Source organism: Coturnix japonica, chromosome 14, assembly GCF_054131305.1.
Source record: "Coturnix japonica strain WE chromosome 14, WE-NBRP24, whole genome shotgun sequence".
In the NCBI taxonomy this organism is placed as follows: Eukaryota; Metazoa; Chordata; class Aves; order Galliformes; family Phasianidae; genus Coturnix; species Coturnix japonica.
Genome location: NC_140676.1, coordinates 5,096,723 through 5,114,132, shown reverse-complemented (window position 1 = coordinate 5,114,132; position 17,410 = coordinate 5,096,723). Strand labels below are relative to the sequence as shown.

The 17,410-nt window shown below is 43.7% G+C and overlaps 1 protein-coding gene across 2 annotated transcripts in view; it reads left to right on the top strand.

Moving 5' to 3' along the window:
• Nucleotides 1-10,352: 10,352 nt before the first annotated feature.
• Nucleotides 10,353-17,410, top strand: part of MCTP2 (multiple C2 and transmembrane domain containing 2) — a 167,338-nt gene continuing 160,280 nt past the window's right edge. For both annotated transcript variants that reach the window (XM_085514929.1, XM_085514928.1), the window contains exons 1-2: nt 10,353-10,453; nt 10,575-10,683. The gene's annotated coding sequence lies outside the window, so the exon portion shown is untranslated. The remainder of the gene's footprint in view (nt 10,454-10,574; nt 10,684-17,410) is intronic.

The window sequence follows — 17,410 nt, the reverse complement described above, 5'->3', positions numbered from 1 at the left end:
GGGGACCTTAATTTGGTCATGAGAGGCTGCTAGGTCTCCTGTGGGTCTTATTTTCTCTTGTGAGCCTTGGGGGCTGTCTCTTTGTAACCATCTCTTTATTTTAAACTGTGTTTGGGGAAAGATTCTATCTATTGTAGCTTCTACCCACCTGTGGTTCTGGTGACAGCACCGGTAGCAATTTAATTCACTGTATAAGCCAGTCCTCCTGATGCATAGGTGTGAATTGGTTCAGACACCTCTGCTGCATTAGTTTGGCTTCCTGGGCCATGGGGAAGACCACACAGCATGGCAAAAATGTTGTCTGCACTCTCTTAATTGCTGTTCAGTGTTCTGCATCCTGAAGAGATTAGAGATTTGTGAGTTTGCAAAGCTTTGTCCAGGCAAAGTCTCCTTCACAGATGTGTCCTGTGGTATGAAAGCTCCCATTATGCTGCCCTTTTAGCATTTGCCTGCCTTAGCTGAATGATGCTCATTAGTTCATGTCCAGTCGCTCCTTGGTTAATCAGTCAATGCCAGCTATGATGGATGTGCTTGTGAAGAAGGGCGATGGTACCCAGGAGTTGCTGAGTGTTTAAAATCCAGGTGGGACAAAATTTCAGCCCATCATTCAGTGGTGATGCCGATTCAGCAGCAGTGGTGTCAGGCAGCTTTTGAAAGCAGTACAACTGCAGTCCTAGATTTATTTCATGAGCTCAGCGCTGTCCAATCTAGATCAATCAGGTAGATGGATGCTTCTAGAAGACTTTCTCCAGCCTGTGGTTCTTGCTGAACTCTGCTCCATTTCGTTTTGGTGAGCCTATAGGTCAGGTGATCCTAAGTAAAAGATCATCCTAGTACAGTTAAGCAGGAATATTTTCATTACGAACTTTTGTCAGACTACAGTGCAATTACGTGCCACAACTCATCCACACACATGTGGATGAGGCCCAACTCTGTAACACTGAGGATGTTGTGTGACGTGAACAGGCAGATGACAACCCGGGCCACAGCATCCATCACTGCTTATTCACAGAGAGAAAGACTGATTTGTAATATGAGATCCCTCTTAAGCCTTAGTGATAGTGTGAGGATGGGATGTTGTGACAGCAGGAGAGACTGTGAACGTCTATGGGCTGCCCACGTGGCCTGTTCTTAGTGGCAGCCTTTGTACATCAAAACAGTGTGCTGCTGACAGCTGTAACCTTTACAAAGAGTAAGAAATCACTACAAACTACCCGAAGGCAGACAAATAAAACTCATTTTGAGTCCCTGCTGTACTCTATCAAGGAATCCATTTGGGAAAGCCCAATAAGAAATCACAAGTGCTGTTTCAGTGCCATGCTGCAGGTGAAAATGCAGCTCTGACCTCTGATGAATCAGTGTAGGTTGGTGCAAGAAGAGTAGATATGTTTGATGATTTGGAGAGAGAGAGAGAGAGAACCCAAGTGCAATTATAGCGAGGAACACCTGAACTAATATGCATGCTGCAGAATAAAGGCAGTAGGTGGCTATTTAAAGATATGCAGTATTTTGTTCAAAAATACCCCCCAGAACAAAGTAAAATACATTCACAGCATTTGAAGCCTTGAGGAACCACGTTGTCCCAGGCTTGTAAAGTGCGCCATGCTGTAAACCAGGGCTCAGGTTTCCTTTCTTTCATGTTTTCAGTCATTTTCTCCTGCCAGTCATTTATAGCCACAGTCACATTCCCCATCTTGCTGTCTGATGTTCTCTTTCAGGTCATGCATTTATCCATTAATGTTCCATCACTGAGCTCTTCAGGTTTCTGCTCTGTATTTTCCTGATTCACCTTTGGAATACACCTGGCTTTCTGCAGCAATATAAGTACTTTTGCAAAGTAAGGTCATGGGGTTTAACCATTGTGATGGAGATCCAAGGAGATGGAGAACAATTTTCATGTGTCAGTGGTCACATGTGGTTTGTGTTCCCTGAAGATTTCTGAGTAATTACCTTATAAGAGCAGATGTTTTATGAGCAACTCAGATGGTCTTTTCCCTTGGAAATACTACTAGGAAAATGAGATATTGAAAATCAGGCTGTGGAAGAGTAATCTGTACCATTTTCATTCTTATACCCTCTGCACTCAGACCTTACTAGATCTCCTCAGTTCAAGAACTTCAGAATTTGGTGGGAAAAATTCATTTTTAGGCCAAAGAGAGGGGAAGGCAGGATGTAAAAGAGGTAGAAAAGAAACCTGAAGTGATGGGAGTTTGTAAGAATTCCAGATGCTCTCGGGCTGGAATCATCAGAAATAATCACTTAATAACTAGATAATTTGAAAAACAGATGATGAAGATGGTAGAAAACAGCTGTTCCAAGGAGTCCAACCAGGTTATTTCCCAGAGCAGGAGAAAAAAATAGTCCTGTCAACAGAAAGGATGATTTAACTCCTCATGATCTTGTGAACCTCTTTTGCGCTATAATGATACCTGCAGGTTCCTGAGCCTCCATGGCCCAACACAGGGCCTCATCCATTCACTGCAATGGCTTAGTGCTTGTCAGCAAAGCAAGGCTCCACATTTTCATGCACTTTCCACCTTTTCACTTGACATTTAAGTAATATCTCAGTGTTTTCCCATGCCACCTTCCAAATGCAGTTTCTGTTTGAGCTTAACTTGGACAACTTGAGGTCTCTTTGTCTTCTTTCAGAGAGCAGCAGTTTTCTTAAATCAGGAATTATTGTCCCTAGATGCCTCCATCTGAGAGGAATTCTTTCCTAAAAAGCCTCATTTATTTTTCTGGATGGCTTCCCTGTGTTGTTCAGAACACAAACCCAATCATGCCCTAAAGGAGTTGTGCCCTGAAGATAACACCATAGCACTCCAGCTTGTTGTCTTCTGCTCTGCTAACCCAGTTTGATGGAGGATGATAGAAAATGCCACTGGTACAAAACTCCTCTTGGCAATTTGCATCTCTCATGTGAGGCACTGGGCTGATGGTGCAGGAGTTGTAATCGCAATCCTTTTGGAACATAGAGAGGTGGTTTTAAATGTGTCCACTTCAACAGCTGCCCTGCAAGCGATGCCTGGTGAGGATTGTTTAAGGAGCACTCGCTCTGTCTTGCCTTACATGGACTTTTTCAGATGCGAGGCAGTACATTTCTAGCATCAGCTGCTGCCAAAGTCCGGAAAGATTCCCCTCTCTCATTTCCCTTTCTCTCTCCCCAAAACGAGTTTAGATTGTGAATGCCCCTGGGATCTAAGTACTTTGGAGATGGTTTGAGGACAAAGTCATTGTCATGAGTATCTCCTAACAAGTTCTGCTCCCTCTATTAATCTTTTTTGTGAAGAAGAAATGTGACAGCATTGTCAGCAAGAGCTTCTCAGCTCAGCTAGTGAAGGCCAACATTTCAGCATAGCTCACCAGATAGAGTTTCTTTCTTTCTCATGGAGATGTTGAGGAGAGACTCCAGTAAATGAATCCTAATGATGCAACAAATTGCATTCAAGCCCATGATGGACAACAGGTGGGTTCACTGCTGACTTTGTATTGGTTATTTTCTTGTTCTTTGGGATAAGATGAATCCTATTTGTTTCCAACCATCTCCCACCAAAGCCAGAACCCATTCCTCCTTGTTAGCTGGAGCTCAAGGCAACTGCAGGGCGTGAGCAGGTTTCACATCCACAGCCACATCTCTCCGTGCAAGCTTCACTTTATTTTATTTGCCTTCTCCTGACATCAGATATACATTTCTCAACTTGTTTTATAGTGTTTACTCATCAGCTCTCACCCCATAAAACTTCCTGCAGCAGAAATACAGAACATGATGGGGTGTCTTTCTGTAGCTGGGTTGTGTTGGTTTCTTTTAATCCTTGTTACCTGCCATCCCCAGTGCTGAAGTTTAACAACCTTAGTCTTCAGGTTTGGGGTTTTTGTTTCTGTTTTGCTTTATTTGCATTATTGGAAACTACAAGTGATCCCAATAAATTCATTAGAAATCATGAGGGGAAAAAATAGCATAGGAATGGTCAGAATTACATCCTTTTAGTGTTTAAAGTATAGCATTCCCAGTGGGTAAATATCCTGTAGTACCACTGTGGAAGAGCAAATATATGAAAAACTACTTAGTACCAATAAGGATACTAATGCAGTTAAAACATTAATCTTGCTGCAGCTGTTGTCAAACCTGTCACAGGGCTTAAGGTGGTTCCCTGCAGCTCCTCAGGAGAAAAGAGCACATGTGGTTGTGAGTGTTTTGTACGATCTTAAGAGGAGGAAACTGGATCCGGGGCATTTTTCATTTAGATATACAGAAAGACATGTGCTTCCTCCCCAGGATTCTTGTAGGCTGCTCTCATCTGCACAGTATCTGTGAGAACCTGGACAGACGTGGGGCTGGAGGCTGGAAGGAGCAGGTGGCAGGAGCTGCTGGGGATGCTAAGCTGTAGGATTTTGTCAGGATGTTTGCAGTGAATGGGAAAAAGTCCCATGAGAAGCATCCACAAGTTTCTTACAGAGTGCTTTAATGGTGCTGGGAGCAGCAACAAATGTGTCCTGCTGAATGGCTACCTCTGGTCCTATGCCTTCTTATTTTGTGGACTGATGTCCACCAATAAATGCCTTCCTGGAGGCATTCAGGGCTAGCTGGGTGGGATCGTGGGCATCCTGATCCTAGTGGTTGGCAACACTCTTCATGATGGTGGGATTGGATATAGATAATCTCTAAGGTCCCCTTCAACTTGAGCCGTTCTGATTCCCTAAGTTTATCATTTGCAGTCTTTCAGTATCAAGTAGCTTTGATCTCTAACTGGAAAAAAAAACAATTTGTAAGGGGAGGAGATGTGGTTTATTAATGTTGCAGTACCCAGAAATATTGGATAAGTTGTACCTGAGCAACTGGAATTTCTAAAATGACTTCAAAATGTTTGGAGAGGAAAGGCTGGTCCAGGTGCAGGAGTCAGGAGGGGGTCAACATTGCAAGCACTGAATGCCAAGGAAGGAGGATGCGATGTGTCCGGGGCAAGGTGCATGCAGAGCACAAAGGCTCTAATTGTCTCTGTTGAGTGAAATGGAAACCCAAGTGCACCAGCTGGCTGCCTGCCGTCTGGTGGCTGGGCGCCCTGGGCCGGTGACATGGAAAGGCTATTTTTTTCCATCTCAATATTTCACTGTGCACTGAGCTGAGCTGGAAACAGGCCAGAGCCCACCAAGATGGAGTGATGTGGTCCCTTGGCAGAAGGTCAGACGGTGGAGGTGGGCAGTGGTGGTGTCCATAGGGAAGAATGCCACCCACCTTGGTGTGGGACAGGGCATGGCGTGGGATTTGTGACATGTTTGACAAAGGTTTCTGCTGTTTGGTGATGTGGGGCTCTGTTTGGTCTGCCCTTGTTACAATGAGACCCTGTCGGTGGGGTTGGAGGGCACATGGAGGAGGCAAGACTGCCAGCAGGCGCCCCTATTACTGACCATGGGCAACAAGTGAGGTGGTTAATGGGTATGAATGATCTGATGTTTCTTGGCAGATGTGCTTTCCACCAAAGCTTTGCATGTTTTTTAATGTGGGAATACAAAGTCAGCACTCCAGCATGGGAAGCAGTTTCCCTCTGAAAACTGTTTTCCTGCAGGTGAGGTTGTGCCACTGCCATTTTGAGGAACGTTGAGAGCAATTTCTGTTGTCATCTTAATTACAGCCTGAGCTCTGCTTGGGTCATTGGCGTAGGGTCAGGTGAGCAGAACAGATTCCTGAACGCATGAGCTGAGTGCTGCAGTTCATTGTCATCTCATTGCTGTGCTGGGAGCCTGTGCTGCATTGTGCTGTGTCTCTATTTGCACACAGCCTTGGCCAGATGCATGGCACTACGCCTGCAGACTGGTCCTATTTCTATTTGTTGATAGATCTCTCTCATATCTGATACCTTGATTAACGCACATTGATTTCTCCTGTTTCTGCTTGGTGGTAAGGGTTTTCGCCTAAGAACTGGTTTCCCTTGAAAGGGTTTCTGCATTAAATCCTCAGCATGTACAGCTACGAATCAGCCCTGGGCACAACATATATTTTCAGGGCTTGCTTTTCCCTGCCACATAGTGGCTTTAAATGGCAAAATATTTTTGCAAAGACAAATTGCATTGCAGGTACCATGCTGAGCTTCTGGAAAGGCTCCAAATGCACACAGAGGGATTCGGAACGATTCTCTGAGTCCCAGTCAACAGAGTGAGATAACCCCAAGCACTTACTTTCTGTGTATTAAAACTAGATAAGTGTGAAATATTGGCAACAAATTGTGGCAGTGTTTGAAACTGAAGGTGGTCACAGTACCAAAGAGGGCTGGGTTGCAATACCTTGGCTCTCCTATAACTGGGAGCATTGTGCACTGAGATGCACAAGCCACCTCTGAGCAAAAAACAGTTAAAATAGGACAGTTATCCATTGAATATCATCTTCTATGCCAATAGGAATTTTGGAATAAATATGTGATGCCTCCTCAAGGCAAGGTATTATTTTAATGCTGAACAAAGCCTTATGTTACAGTATGCTTGGAGATGCTTTGTCTGCCCCCGGCCTCTTTTCTCAGTTACCGTCCCTAGAACATTCACTTGGTGAAGATGGAGGTGTAAATGCCTGCAGTGGCGCAATTTCACCTCTTTTCCTGGCAACAGAAAATCTGTGGTTGTTCTCCACTGCCCTTACTGGGGCAATGTGGATGCTAGAAATTCCCTGCTGGGAAGAACAGTTCTGAGCTCTCTTCCTCCTGCAGCACTGGCTCCTTCATTCCTCTCCCTTCAACCTGCATCAAAATTCCCTCAGTTACAAGCAGAATGGTTTTTTAACCTTTTTCTCTCCAGAAGCAGAATGGAATCTAATCCCCTACGTGTGGGTTAAACTGCATGTCATTTATTGAAATCAGCAGCTCTACAAAGTTAGGTAAGAAGTTGCTTTTCAAGGCCCTGGGTGGCTCTAAACATTATTAAACGTGGTCATTAGAACATGCTTTTCCAACCATTGAATGGTTGTGATCATTAAATATTTTGTTTTAATAAGTGCTTGCTTTTTCAGCTGCCGCATGGCCTTAATCGTTTCTTTTTTCCCCCTCATTAAAAACTGTTGATTTTCCAGCTCATGAGCCACTGAAAATACTGTTCTGTGTTTTTTTTTCTCCCTGTCTCTTTCTCTCTTTTTTAAATTCACTGATCAGTTTATTTTTATTTAAAAAAAAAAAAAAAAAAAAGGAGTGAGGGTTTTGGAGCCTTTGGCTAAAATAACTTGTTTTCAGCTACTAGGACAAGTATAGGGCAAGGCTTAGGATAACATAAAATCAAACCTGGCTTGTGTGAACAAGTTCCACTGAGATAAGAACATGCAGACTATCCAAACATCAGCAGATTGTCTTCTCTGTGTGCTCTGAAAGGCCTGATGAATCACACTTCTGAGTGCCAATTTTCCCACTTGCCAATCAAGCTTGTCCTATTGTGTCATCTGAATAGATTCTCAAGGCAACATATGAAGCAACCATAGGGTCAGAAACAAAGCATGTATGTTTTGGATTCAGAACGGGGATGGGAAGTTTGACTTAAATTTTGTTTTCACGATTCTTTTATGTTTAAGGAAGACCATGTTCTGTTGGAAGAAGAGCAAATAGGTGGGAAGGTCTTTTGCTAAAGCATTACTCTGGAAAAGTCTACTTCTGCCTTGTGCTCGTTGTATGGCTGTGAGCAACTCATTTGTGCCGTGATTCTGGAGCCTAACTTTATACTTTAGAAACTGTTTGGGATGCTCTAGATGGCCTCCAGGTCCCCTTCTGAGGGAGGAAGAAGTCTCCTGTAGGTCATGCGTGGTTTTCTGTTAGTGAAGTGAAGCCCTGGGGAGTGCATCTGAAGGGACATTCACTGTTTCTGTTTAGACAAGTGAATTACAGTTTAGTAGTCCTAGTGTTCATCTAACAGTAAATCCCATGAATGTGCAGGAGACAGAGACTACTCTTACAGTGTCCTCTGCCATTCCTGCTGCCATGGGTTCCTGATTTTCTTAGTGGTTGTGATGGAGGAGGAGGCATAGACAGCAAGGAAGGCATTTGACATGAAGTGGCCGATGTCTTGCTCAGCCGAGGAGCTCTCTGTAGGGAGTGTCAGTGTGCCAGCCTTCCCCTGTGGCTGGGGCATTTGGCTTTCTGCAGCTTCTAAATCACCCACTTGGAATGCTCTGTGCATCAGCCTGGAAGGGAGTCAAACCGTTTTATGAAAGCTGCAATTAGTGGCTTCCCACAAATAGCATCTAGCACTGACAAGTGGCTGCTCTGTAATGCTGTTTATGGGCTTGTTTCAGGTAATGGAATTTCGTTGCCTTTCAGGTGCTCTCGCCACAGGAAGCACATATATTTTTTCAGCTCTGTGATTTTTTCCACTAAATTGCGCAAATCATTTTATTTGGGCAAGTGCATTGGAAACATTTTATTTGGCATTTATTTCGTAGCTCAAGTCCTTCTTGAAAGGAAGAATAAATATGTTCTTGAGGGCAAACAACTGAGTTGGGAAAGAGGAGAGGGAACAGAAACAATAGGGAAACAAAGCACCTTTTCTCCTGTCATAAGTCAGTATGTATGCACTGACTTTGGGTATCAGTGCAGACTGTTAATGAATATATCCAGTTTTTTCCTATTTCCATCCCTGCACTGTGTCATCTTCTAGCAGAAGTGATGTTGGTGTCTTCTGGACACATGCATGTCTACCCTGGGAGGCCTGACTGTGAAGTGTTGTGGGAGTTTCCCAACTCTACCACTGCTTATTTAAATACAATTGCTGTCTTTGTAGAAACTGAACAAAGCGAATGGAGAGTTCAAATCATAGGATCATCAAGGTTGGAAAAGACCACTAAAATAATCTAATCCAACCATCAAGCAATCACCACTGTGCCCGCTAAACCATCTCTTTAGCTTTATTGGATGGTTGCGTTGTGCTGAATGTGGGAACGGGAGGTAAGAGTGAGTCATATTGGTTTTGGTCATCTTGTGTAGTTTGAAGGTTTACCCAGGATGAAACATAGCATCAGCCATCCTCAGGATCTCCCCGTGTGGTCTGTGCTTAGCAGAGTCCTGCTGGGCTGGTTGACTGGTGGTTTGTAGGAAAATATCCCACATGAGTAGCAGTGAAAAGAAAGCCAATGAGGTGAGATTGCTTACACTGTTATGTCGGGGTTAGGTATGAAGTGCATTTTTAAGGAAAGCTAAGCACCGTACTGCACAGCATCCTCTTTAGTTCATGACCCTTGCTGAAATCGCAAGCATCAAAGGGGAGAGAAGGCCACGAACCCAAAAACAGGTGAATCAAAGGCAACATAGTTGCTTCAAGGGGGAAATGTGAAATCAAGGTTGCAGAAAACCAGAGCTCCTAATAGGATAATACAGGTAATACTATCACGCGGCACTAAAACAATATAGGACTAATTAGCTCAAATATTTGCTGACAATGTGGATTTTGAGGAAAGGGGGGGTATGGGCTTTTATAAAACTTAATTAACCCATAGAGTAAATCAGTTTCATTCATTGGCACAACAGAGCCAATCAAGATAGGCTTACTGTTTGCTCATTTAGAAAGCGATTAGGATTCCCATTTAGACTTAATTACAGTGCAAAGGTTGACAATTATCATCTTTGTGGAAGCACTGGATGCCACAATATCTCAGTTGAACATGTGCCTATAATTATACACATCATTTTCTTAGCAGAAAATGTAACCCACTTATTACCTGGGTTTCATGCCTGTAATTAGAGATAGCAGTAATAAAAAAAAATGGAAGAAGTGGGCTGGTGCTGAATTGTTTTGGATCCTTCCATAGCAAATTGCTTTGTGCAACTGTTTGTCACAAATTAAAATCTCATTTTGTCCTTGATACTTTTTATGAAAGGAAATTTGTAGACATGCTGAGGACCCAAACTAACCAAACGGGGTCGTATTTTCACACCACAAAAAGCCCCACAGCCTCAGATTGGTCTGGTACAAAAACCCTTCCTTACAGCTCCCTGAAGTTCCTCATGTTACACATATGTATTTATCGCCCAAGTCATTGCAGAAGCAAGCTGTTGAGAGAAACTTGGTCACTCTCTTTGGAAAATCACAGCTTGAGCTAAACCAAAGCTGAATAGACTTAGCCTGATGACCAAAATAAATGACATTAATCTTAAAGTTCTCAAGAATTGCTTGACAACAGTCATGTTTAATGCAGCCAAAACCAAACGATGAGCAGGTTCAGTTTCCCCTCACCCCTTGCATACAGGGGCTGCCCCACAAGGGTGTCAGCTCAGATAAGGGAAAAATGGAGCTCAAAGCATTACACAGAAGCTAATTACAGATAAGGCAAGAAGTAGAATGAGGTTGTAAGAAGCCTAACCTTGCTTCAGTCAGTTCTGTCACTGTCCGTGGCATTTCTTTCTTTATCCTACAGGCTTGTATAGCCGTTGTGGGTGAGTGCCCTTCGCAGAGAGCATCAGTGGTTTGCTGTAACACCAGGACCTGAAAACAGGTATCACAGCCACACAGCAAAGTTTATTTGCTCCTTCCTTTTGTTCCAGCTGCATTTATTTCAAAGCCAGAGTGAGGGGTGGCAGAATGCACTGACTTTTTTGTGTGTTTGTTTCTTGCAGCATGTCTCATCTTAGGATAATACCTGAGCCTTCCAGGGCAACAGTAGACTTTGGAACCAGGATGCTCTTGTTCCTTCAGCAGCATTTTAGCTACTTACTGGCTGAAATGGTGAGTTTGCCTCATGTGTTTACAAGGTTTTCAAGGGATAAAAGGAAGGATAGAGTTTCCACTTGTATGTGCTTTTTATTTTCTGCTATTGGCAAGGAAAAGCGCTATCAGTATTTCTTCCTTTTACTCTTGCCCTGTTTCTTTTTAAAAACACCACCTTTCCTGCTGAAATGAGCGCTGCCCTGTCAGTCAAAAAAAATAGTAATAACGAAAAGCACCTTTATCAGGTCAGATCAACACTGTGTACCATGACAAGCAGATAGTGTCAGCAGGACTCCAGGGAGCTCATTTCCATAGCCGGTTTCTGCAGAAAGGCAGCTGAGATGCTGCAGGCAGAAAGGTGTTTTTGTTGGTTCTCCAGAAATGCTAACTTGCATTTGCATTCCATTTTCTTCCGAGGTGGAAGAAAACAAAGTGTTTGTAGGACAAAGGGGAAATGGTTTTAATGTGAAAGGTTGGAAATCTAGTTTAGATGTTAGGGGGGAAATTCTTTACTTAGGGGGCGGAGAGGCCTTGGCACAGACTACCCAGAGGATTTGTGGGTGCTCCATTTGTAGAGGTGCCCAACGCCAGCCTGGATGGAGTCAGGTTGGAGTCAACCGGCCCACAGCAGGGGATTGGAACTGGATGGGCTTTAAGGTCCCTTCCAAGAAGAAAGATCCTTGCTATGTTAGAGGTGCTTGAGATGCTGAAGATCTTTCTTTGGTCCTGTAATGCTACAATTTCTCCAAGCACTGGCTCCCAGCTGCCTGGCAGCCCGATCTCTTTCAGATCTATGCAGAAAGCCCTGCATATTTTCTAATGCCAGAAGCTGCTTGGTGGGACTGAAGGAGGGCTTCCATGTGTCTCTTACGCTGGGAGCTCCATGCTGGAGCATCCCGATTGCTCCAGACAAGTTGGGGCAGAGCAGACGTGCCCCAGCTGCAGTTCTAAGTGCAGGATGGATGAGTTTTCCTTTGAACTGCTGAACTACAAATTCCCCTCCTGGCCAAGCAACCCTGGTGGGTGGGACAACGAGGAGAAGAAAGAGCAGTTCAGCGAATGAAATACCAGTAGATGCACGTGTGTAGGTGGTGGGAGCAGCTGGCTTGCCAAACCCACTTGGATTCATTCCACCTTGCTGAGTGCAGTTGGGAAACCTGGCAGGGCCAGGATGCTGGGTACCTGGAAAAGCTCATTTGGAATGCTTGGTATCTCCAGCTCCCCACAATTAAGTGATTAGTTGCGATGGGCAGAGGTGTGAAGAAATATGGTGCGTTGAGAAATATTGTAAGTTGCTTGAAAACTAGGCAAAACAGATAAAAATGAAATAAAACAATAGAGAGCCCTAGGAGAGTGGAATCCTTGTAACAGAAGGAGGAAGCAGGAAATGAATGGAACAGGGATTTGTTAGCAAACGCCAGCCCATGCCTATTCATTGCTTCATGCAGAACAAGTTGTGCCACTTCAGTGTTTATCCACCTCAGGAGACCCAGGTAAGAAAGCAAACAGGCAGAGGAGCTTTCTGGTACACGGGCACTCGCTTGTTATCAGGCTGCACAGGCATGTGAAATGTCAGGCAGAATGTGCACTGCCATGCATAGTGTCTGCCTTTAGGGTGAGCAGTGTCAAAATCCTACAGGGGGATTTGTAAGGGTTCAAAAGCTAAAGCTTTAATGTGTGGGTGCGGGTCACTGGCCCAGGGAAGATGGGCAAAAAGATTCAGGAGCAAAGAAACTGTTGGGCTGGATGATCTTAGTGTTCTTTTCCAACCTTGGTGATTCTATGAAACACAGTGGTAACAGCCTCTTGCATGATGAGGCTGCATTTACACCAACCTAATCAACATCAGAAACATTGAGTACCATTTGCATTCTGTCCTTATTCACCTTCAGTATCATTTTGTTCATTTCTGAAGACAGGGACAAAGAATGCTTGATGTCTGCCCCAGCCAGCAGCAGTCTGAACAGCCCTATTGCTTTAACATTTCTGAATCACCATTGTGGAGGGAAGAAGTTAGGGATGGTCAATGTGAGTTTTAGGAAGCACCTGGATTTTGCATCCTTACATGGTTACAGCCCATGTGAGCCATGCAATTACTGTCTTTGTAACTCTTGGAGAGACAGGCAGTCTCAGAGCCATCTGCCTTTCATAGGTAGACAGCATGAGAAATCAAGAAAAGTCCATTTCTTGTTACATTGCTTTCTGAAGGTTAAGCCTGAAGCAGGGCATATGTGTTGTTTAAAGTTGCAAAAATAAGCTCTGAGACAGCTGTAGTCTTACACAGAAATATATAAGGAAATTGTTAGTTTATTATTGCCATCAATCTGAATATGTAACTGAGCAGAAAGTGCCTTGCTGTAGGTATTTCATACCGTAATTATTAGTTGGGCTATTCAAAGATGTGAGTGACTTCAGCGTGGCGATTAAAACCTCTTGCGTGGAAGCACAGCTTTGGTGACTAATAGGAGGTGTTAGATGCACTCGCCTCTGAGAGAGATGGGTGTTTGCATTAAGTGAGGATAAGATACACTGCCTGAGCTCACGCTAAGCCCCTCAGCTGAGCTCCAGGTGCAGCTTATGCAAAAAATTCATCCAAGCACCCAGAACTAAGCAATCTTCCTTTTGATACTGTGTGCGTTGTATTAGTGAGCTGCAGAGCCAGAAAATTAAAGGTGAAGTGGCCCAGATCGGTTTGGCTTTGGTGTTCAGGTGTTTGAGTGCCTTGCTTTAAAAGAAGCTACAAAAATAAGTGCTGCCTGAATATGCTGATAACTCACGGGTACCTGAAAATAGGATGCTTGCTCTTTGTGAGATATTTCCTTGGTGCTAGGATGTCACGCAAAGCAAATCTGGCAGAAGTGATTTAGAGCAGACCACAAGTGCTGTGAGCAGGTTTGGGATGGCTCAGCGCATCTGCTGCAGAAGGAGCTTTCCATATTCCTATCTGATTTTTAAACCAAGATCCAGAAATTCAACTAGTTCCAACGGGGAATATTATAAGAAAATAACACTAAATCATTAAGGGATGTGGTTTAGTGATGGGACATGGAAGGTCATGTTGATGGTTGGACGTGATGATATTGAAGGTCTTCTCTAGCTTAAATGATTCTGTGGTTCTGTGCTGGGCAGTTGGGGGCCTGCAGAACTCATCCAAGGGTGTGATTCAAAGGGACATGATAACCCACTTCAGTCACCCTCCTAGCTCATTGCTGTGTATGCATCGTGGTACTGTGCAGTGATCAATAACTTGTGTCCAAGGCTCCTTTGAACTCTCCCTGAAGGAAAATCTGGAGGTGACCATTCTGAGTCACACCTGGTTTGGAAGCAGATGTCTTTTTGTAGAAGCAAAATGAATATCTGATTTGTTCAGCAAGGAAATATGTTTTAAATCTCAGCGTAATCTGACTCCCTGGATCGGGAGAGATAGTGCATGGTTTCTGAGACAGAAATATATCCCATTCTTGAAGTGGTTGGGAGAAAGCAGCGATCTGTGTGGGAAAGCCAGAGAAATGGCAGGAGGGAAAAGAGAAATTACATGCATTAGTGGTTTATGCCTTCCAGACATTTACAAACTCTGGGTAATGCAACTCAGAGAGAATTGTAGTCATTCCAAGAAGCCTGCGTGATTTAAGAGGACATAAGGGCTGCAGTTTGCTCTATGGTTTAATCTACAAATAAAACTCCCATCAGCCAGTTGAATATCTGGAAGGAATTTGGGGCTGCATTTTTTTGGAGCACAGACATTAATAAAGGATTGCTTTATTGCTTCGGTGACCTATCACCTTCGTACTGTCTGGCCCAGCGCTGCTCATGATACAGAGAGGTTAATGCATAAAACATACCACAGCTTCAACAGGTTTGGGGGAAACAAAGACAGTCTTCTGTTGTTGCCCCTGTGCTGTTTTTTATACATCAATGGTCACTTTCTGTTACATACTTTAGAGACCATTTGCTTGGTCTATTCTCCCTTGCTGGCGCACTATCTGCCTAACTGTCCAGTGGCCTTCATCAGCTCATGATCTAATTAAATTAAAGCTCTGACAATCACATGTCTCTTACCTGCTTTGCTCAGTGGTATCTTCCAGGTCTTCTCTTAAATAATTGATGCATGGTAAAAGCTCCTGGAGCTTACTTTGTTACACGCATACTGTTATTTAGGGTTGGATTAAGCTCTTTTAGCACTCTTTATTAAGAAGAGTGTGTACTGTGTTTAGTTTTTCTCCCCATTGCCTTTCACTCTTTCCTTATATTTTACATATTTTTCATGTTCCAAAGTATTGTTGTTTTGTTTTGTTTTTAAAGTTAAAGCATCTATCAGTATTAACAAAATCCTACAGTCTGCACTGTGATGAACAACAGATGAGAAGGACAGCAAAGTGTTCCCTTTCTCCTGTGCTGAAGGATATCTATTAAAAAAAAAGGAAAGATCTGGAGCTGGGATGAGCACATCAGTCTACTGAAGGTTTAATTTTTATCCTTATTTTACTAGGAGGGGGAAACAGAGGCACGGTGAATTGCCCAAGTGAATCAGTCATTCAGCCTCAGCAGATGTGCTGGTATGAATCTGGCGTCTTTCAGAAATACCAAGGCTCATTTTGATTGCAAAATACTTACTGAAGTTCATTATCAGGGAGTCTCAAAGGAGGCTCGTCCGAGAGCCGGTGGTTTGAGGCTGTTTTGAAGTAAGGGAAAGTAGATCATACACCATATTTCCATCAGACAGTGAGCAAGGGCCCTGAGCAATTAAATTCAGCCCTTTTGCCCTTTGTGCCATGCTTTACATCTCTGTGCCACACTTTACATCTTTGTGCTGCTCTGGGAGAGCACTCGGGCCAGCGAATACTGGAGTCAACAACTCCGTTTACACTGCAGGCACTTGAGAAAGCAGGAAGTAAATGTATTCTATGCAGCACCAGAAAGCAATGTAAAACTTTTCAGTTTGCATAACTTGCAAATACACCGGAAGTGGCTTAGCCAAGGCGGCAGAGAAATCAATACAGGCTGTGAAATTAACTTCAGAAGCAGAGTGAGCACTGGGTCGTGGCCCCATCATCATCTGCTGCCTCATAAGCTCTGGAATAAAAGGGGAATGCAATGTCCAGTGTGCCATCGCAGTGGTTCTCAAGAAGGCTCCCAGATCTTAGATCCAGAGCCCCAATGAATTTTATATGCTAGAATATCACACAGGAGAGAATCTGTGCTGTTATCAATAAAATATGAGGCATGCAGAGGATAGCCCACAGGATTTATCTTAGCAGCTTGCTCTGATCTTAGCACAGATAAGGTTGCAGGTTTTCTTTATTTGAACAATTGGAAGATCAGCTTGTTAAATAACATTTTTTAATTTTTTTTTTTTCAGAGGAGGTAGAGAGAGAACCAGAATTATTTTCATTGCAAACATTATCTGAAAAATGCCTTGCAAAAAGTACCTCTGCAAAGCCAGCACAGGGCTTGGGATGCTCCGACGGTAGCCAAAGCAAGCAGCAAAACATGTGAAAGCCTCCAGACTGCTTCCAGGGTTTTGTTCCATTGCCAAAAACTGAGACGTACACTCACAGCATGAGGCAGCAAAGTTCTCTGGCTTTATGTGCTTGCACATGAGGTGGATTTAACACAAGAGACTCGTGCTCCCCCCCCCTCTTCTCCCCTTCTATTCCTCCCTCAAGATCTTGGTTTAATAACTAAGAGAATAATATGGAAGTAATTCCGGATCTAGCGGTGCCAAAAGCAGATGAAACGACTTTGCCAGTTGCAGCACATATTGATCAAGCCATCTGTGCCTGTAAACCCTTTGGAAAGACCAGCTTCAGTGTGTTTCATCAGGTTGCTTCCAGCTTGGGCTTGGGGCTGGTTGGGTACAGGGAGATTTCTGATGTCCTGTGTGCCTCCTTAGGGTTTTCAGAACATAGGGTCAAATTTGCCAGAAGGAGAAGTGGTTTCTGCTCAGAAGGAGCTGGATAGGTACAGGTGCTTTCATGGTTAGTACCTGACTTTGCAGATATGCAGAGTCAGGGCAGTGCCTTGGAGCATTCATCTCTGGAGTGAAGCTGTTATCATCATCTATTTAAGAAAAAAAAATGGTGATTTCAAGATGGCTCAGGGGTTGAGTCACTTAATTGCTGCCAAATCATTGGCATTTGGGAGCCTGACAGCAATGAGAGATGGTTAGCCACTCTTTGTGAATATAAACCCCTGCACATGGCATCTCTAGTTCGCTCCCATTCCCTTACTCTGGAGGAGCTGAACTGCTGCAGACTGATGCATTTGCACTTTTGTGATGCCCACTATGTCTCTGATCTTAAGGGACACTTTGAGGGATGCTGTCATGGCGCTGCTATGGAAGGTCCCCTTTCTGATTCTTGTTTCCCAGTTCACCCAGAGGCTGGAGATACCCAGAGGTTATGGAACATGGCTGAGGATGATCCTCAAGAAGCCTGTCCAGCAGGTATGTGTGTCTGCTAACAAACATGCATTCCTTAATCTGTATGGGTGGAGACTGAGCCTCTCAGAGAGAAATTTTGATCACTCTTGTGTGATAATCTCATGTGCAAAAGTGTCAACATTTATAAAGCCTGTGGGTTCCGTTTCAAGGTTATGGTGAAAATTTTGCCCCTTTTTATTTTGCATCACTTAAAAAGAGTCGGGTGGCTGCCTAAAAAGTTGTCAGCTCTGATTAAATCAACCCTTAGGAATCATCAGGTAGAATCCTGGCACAAACCAATGCTTGAAAGTCTTCATTTCAACT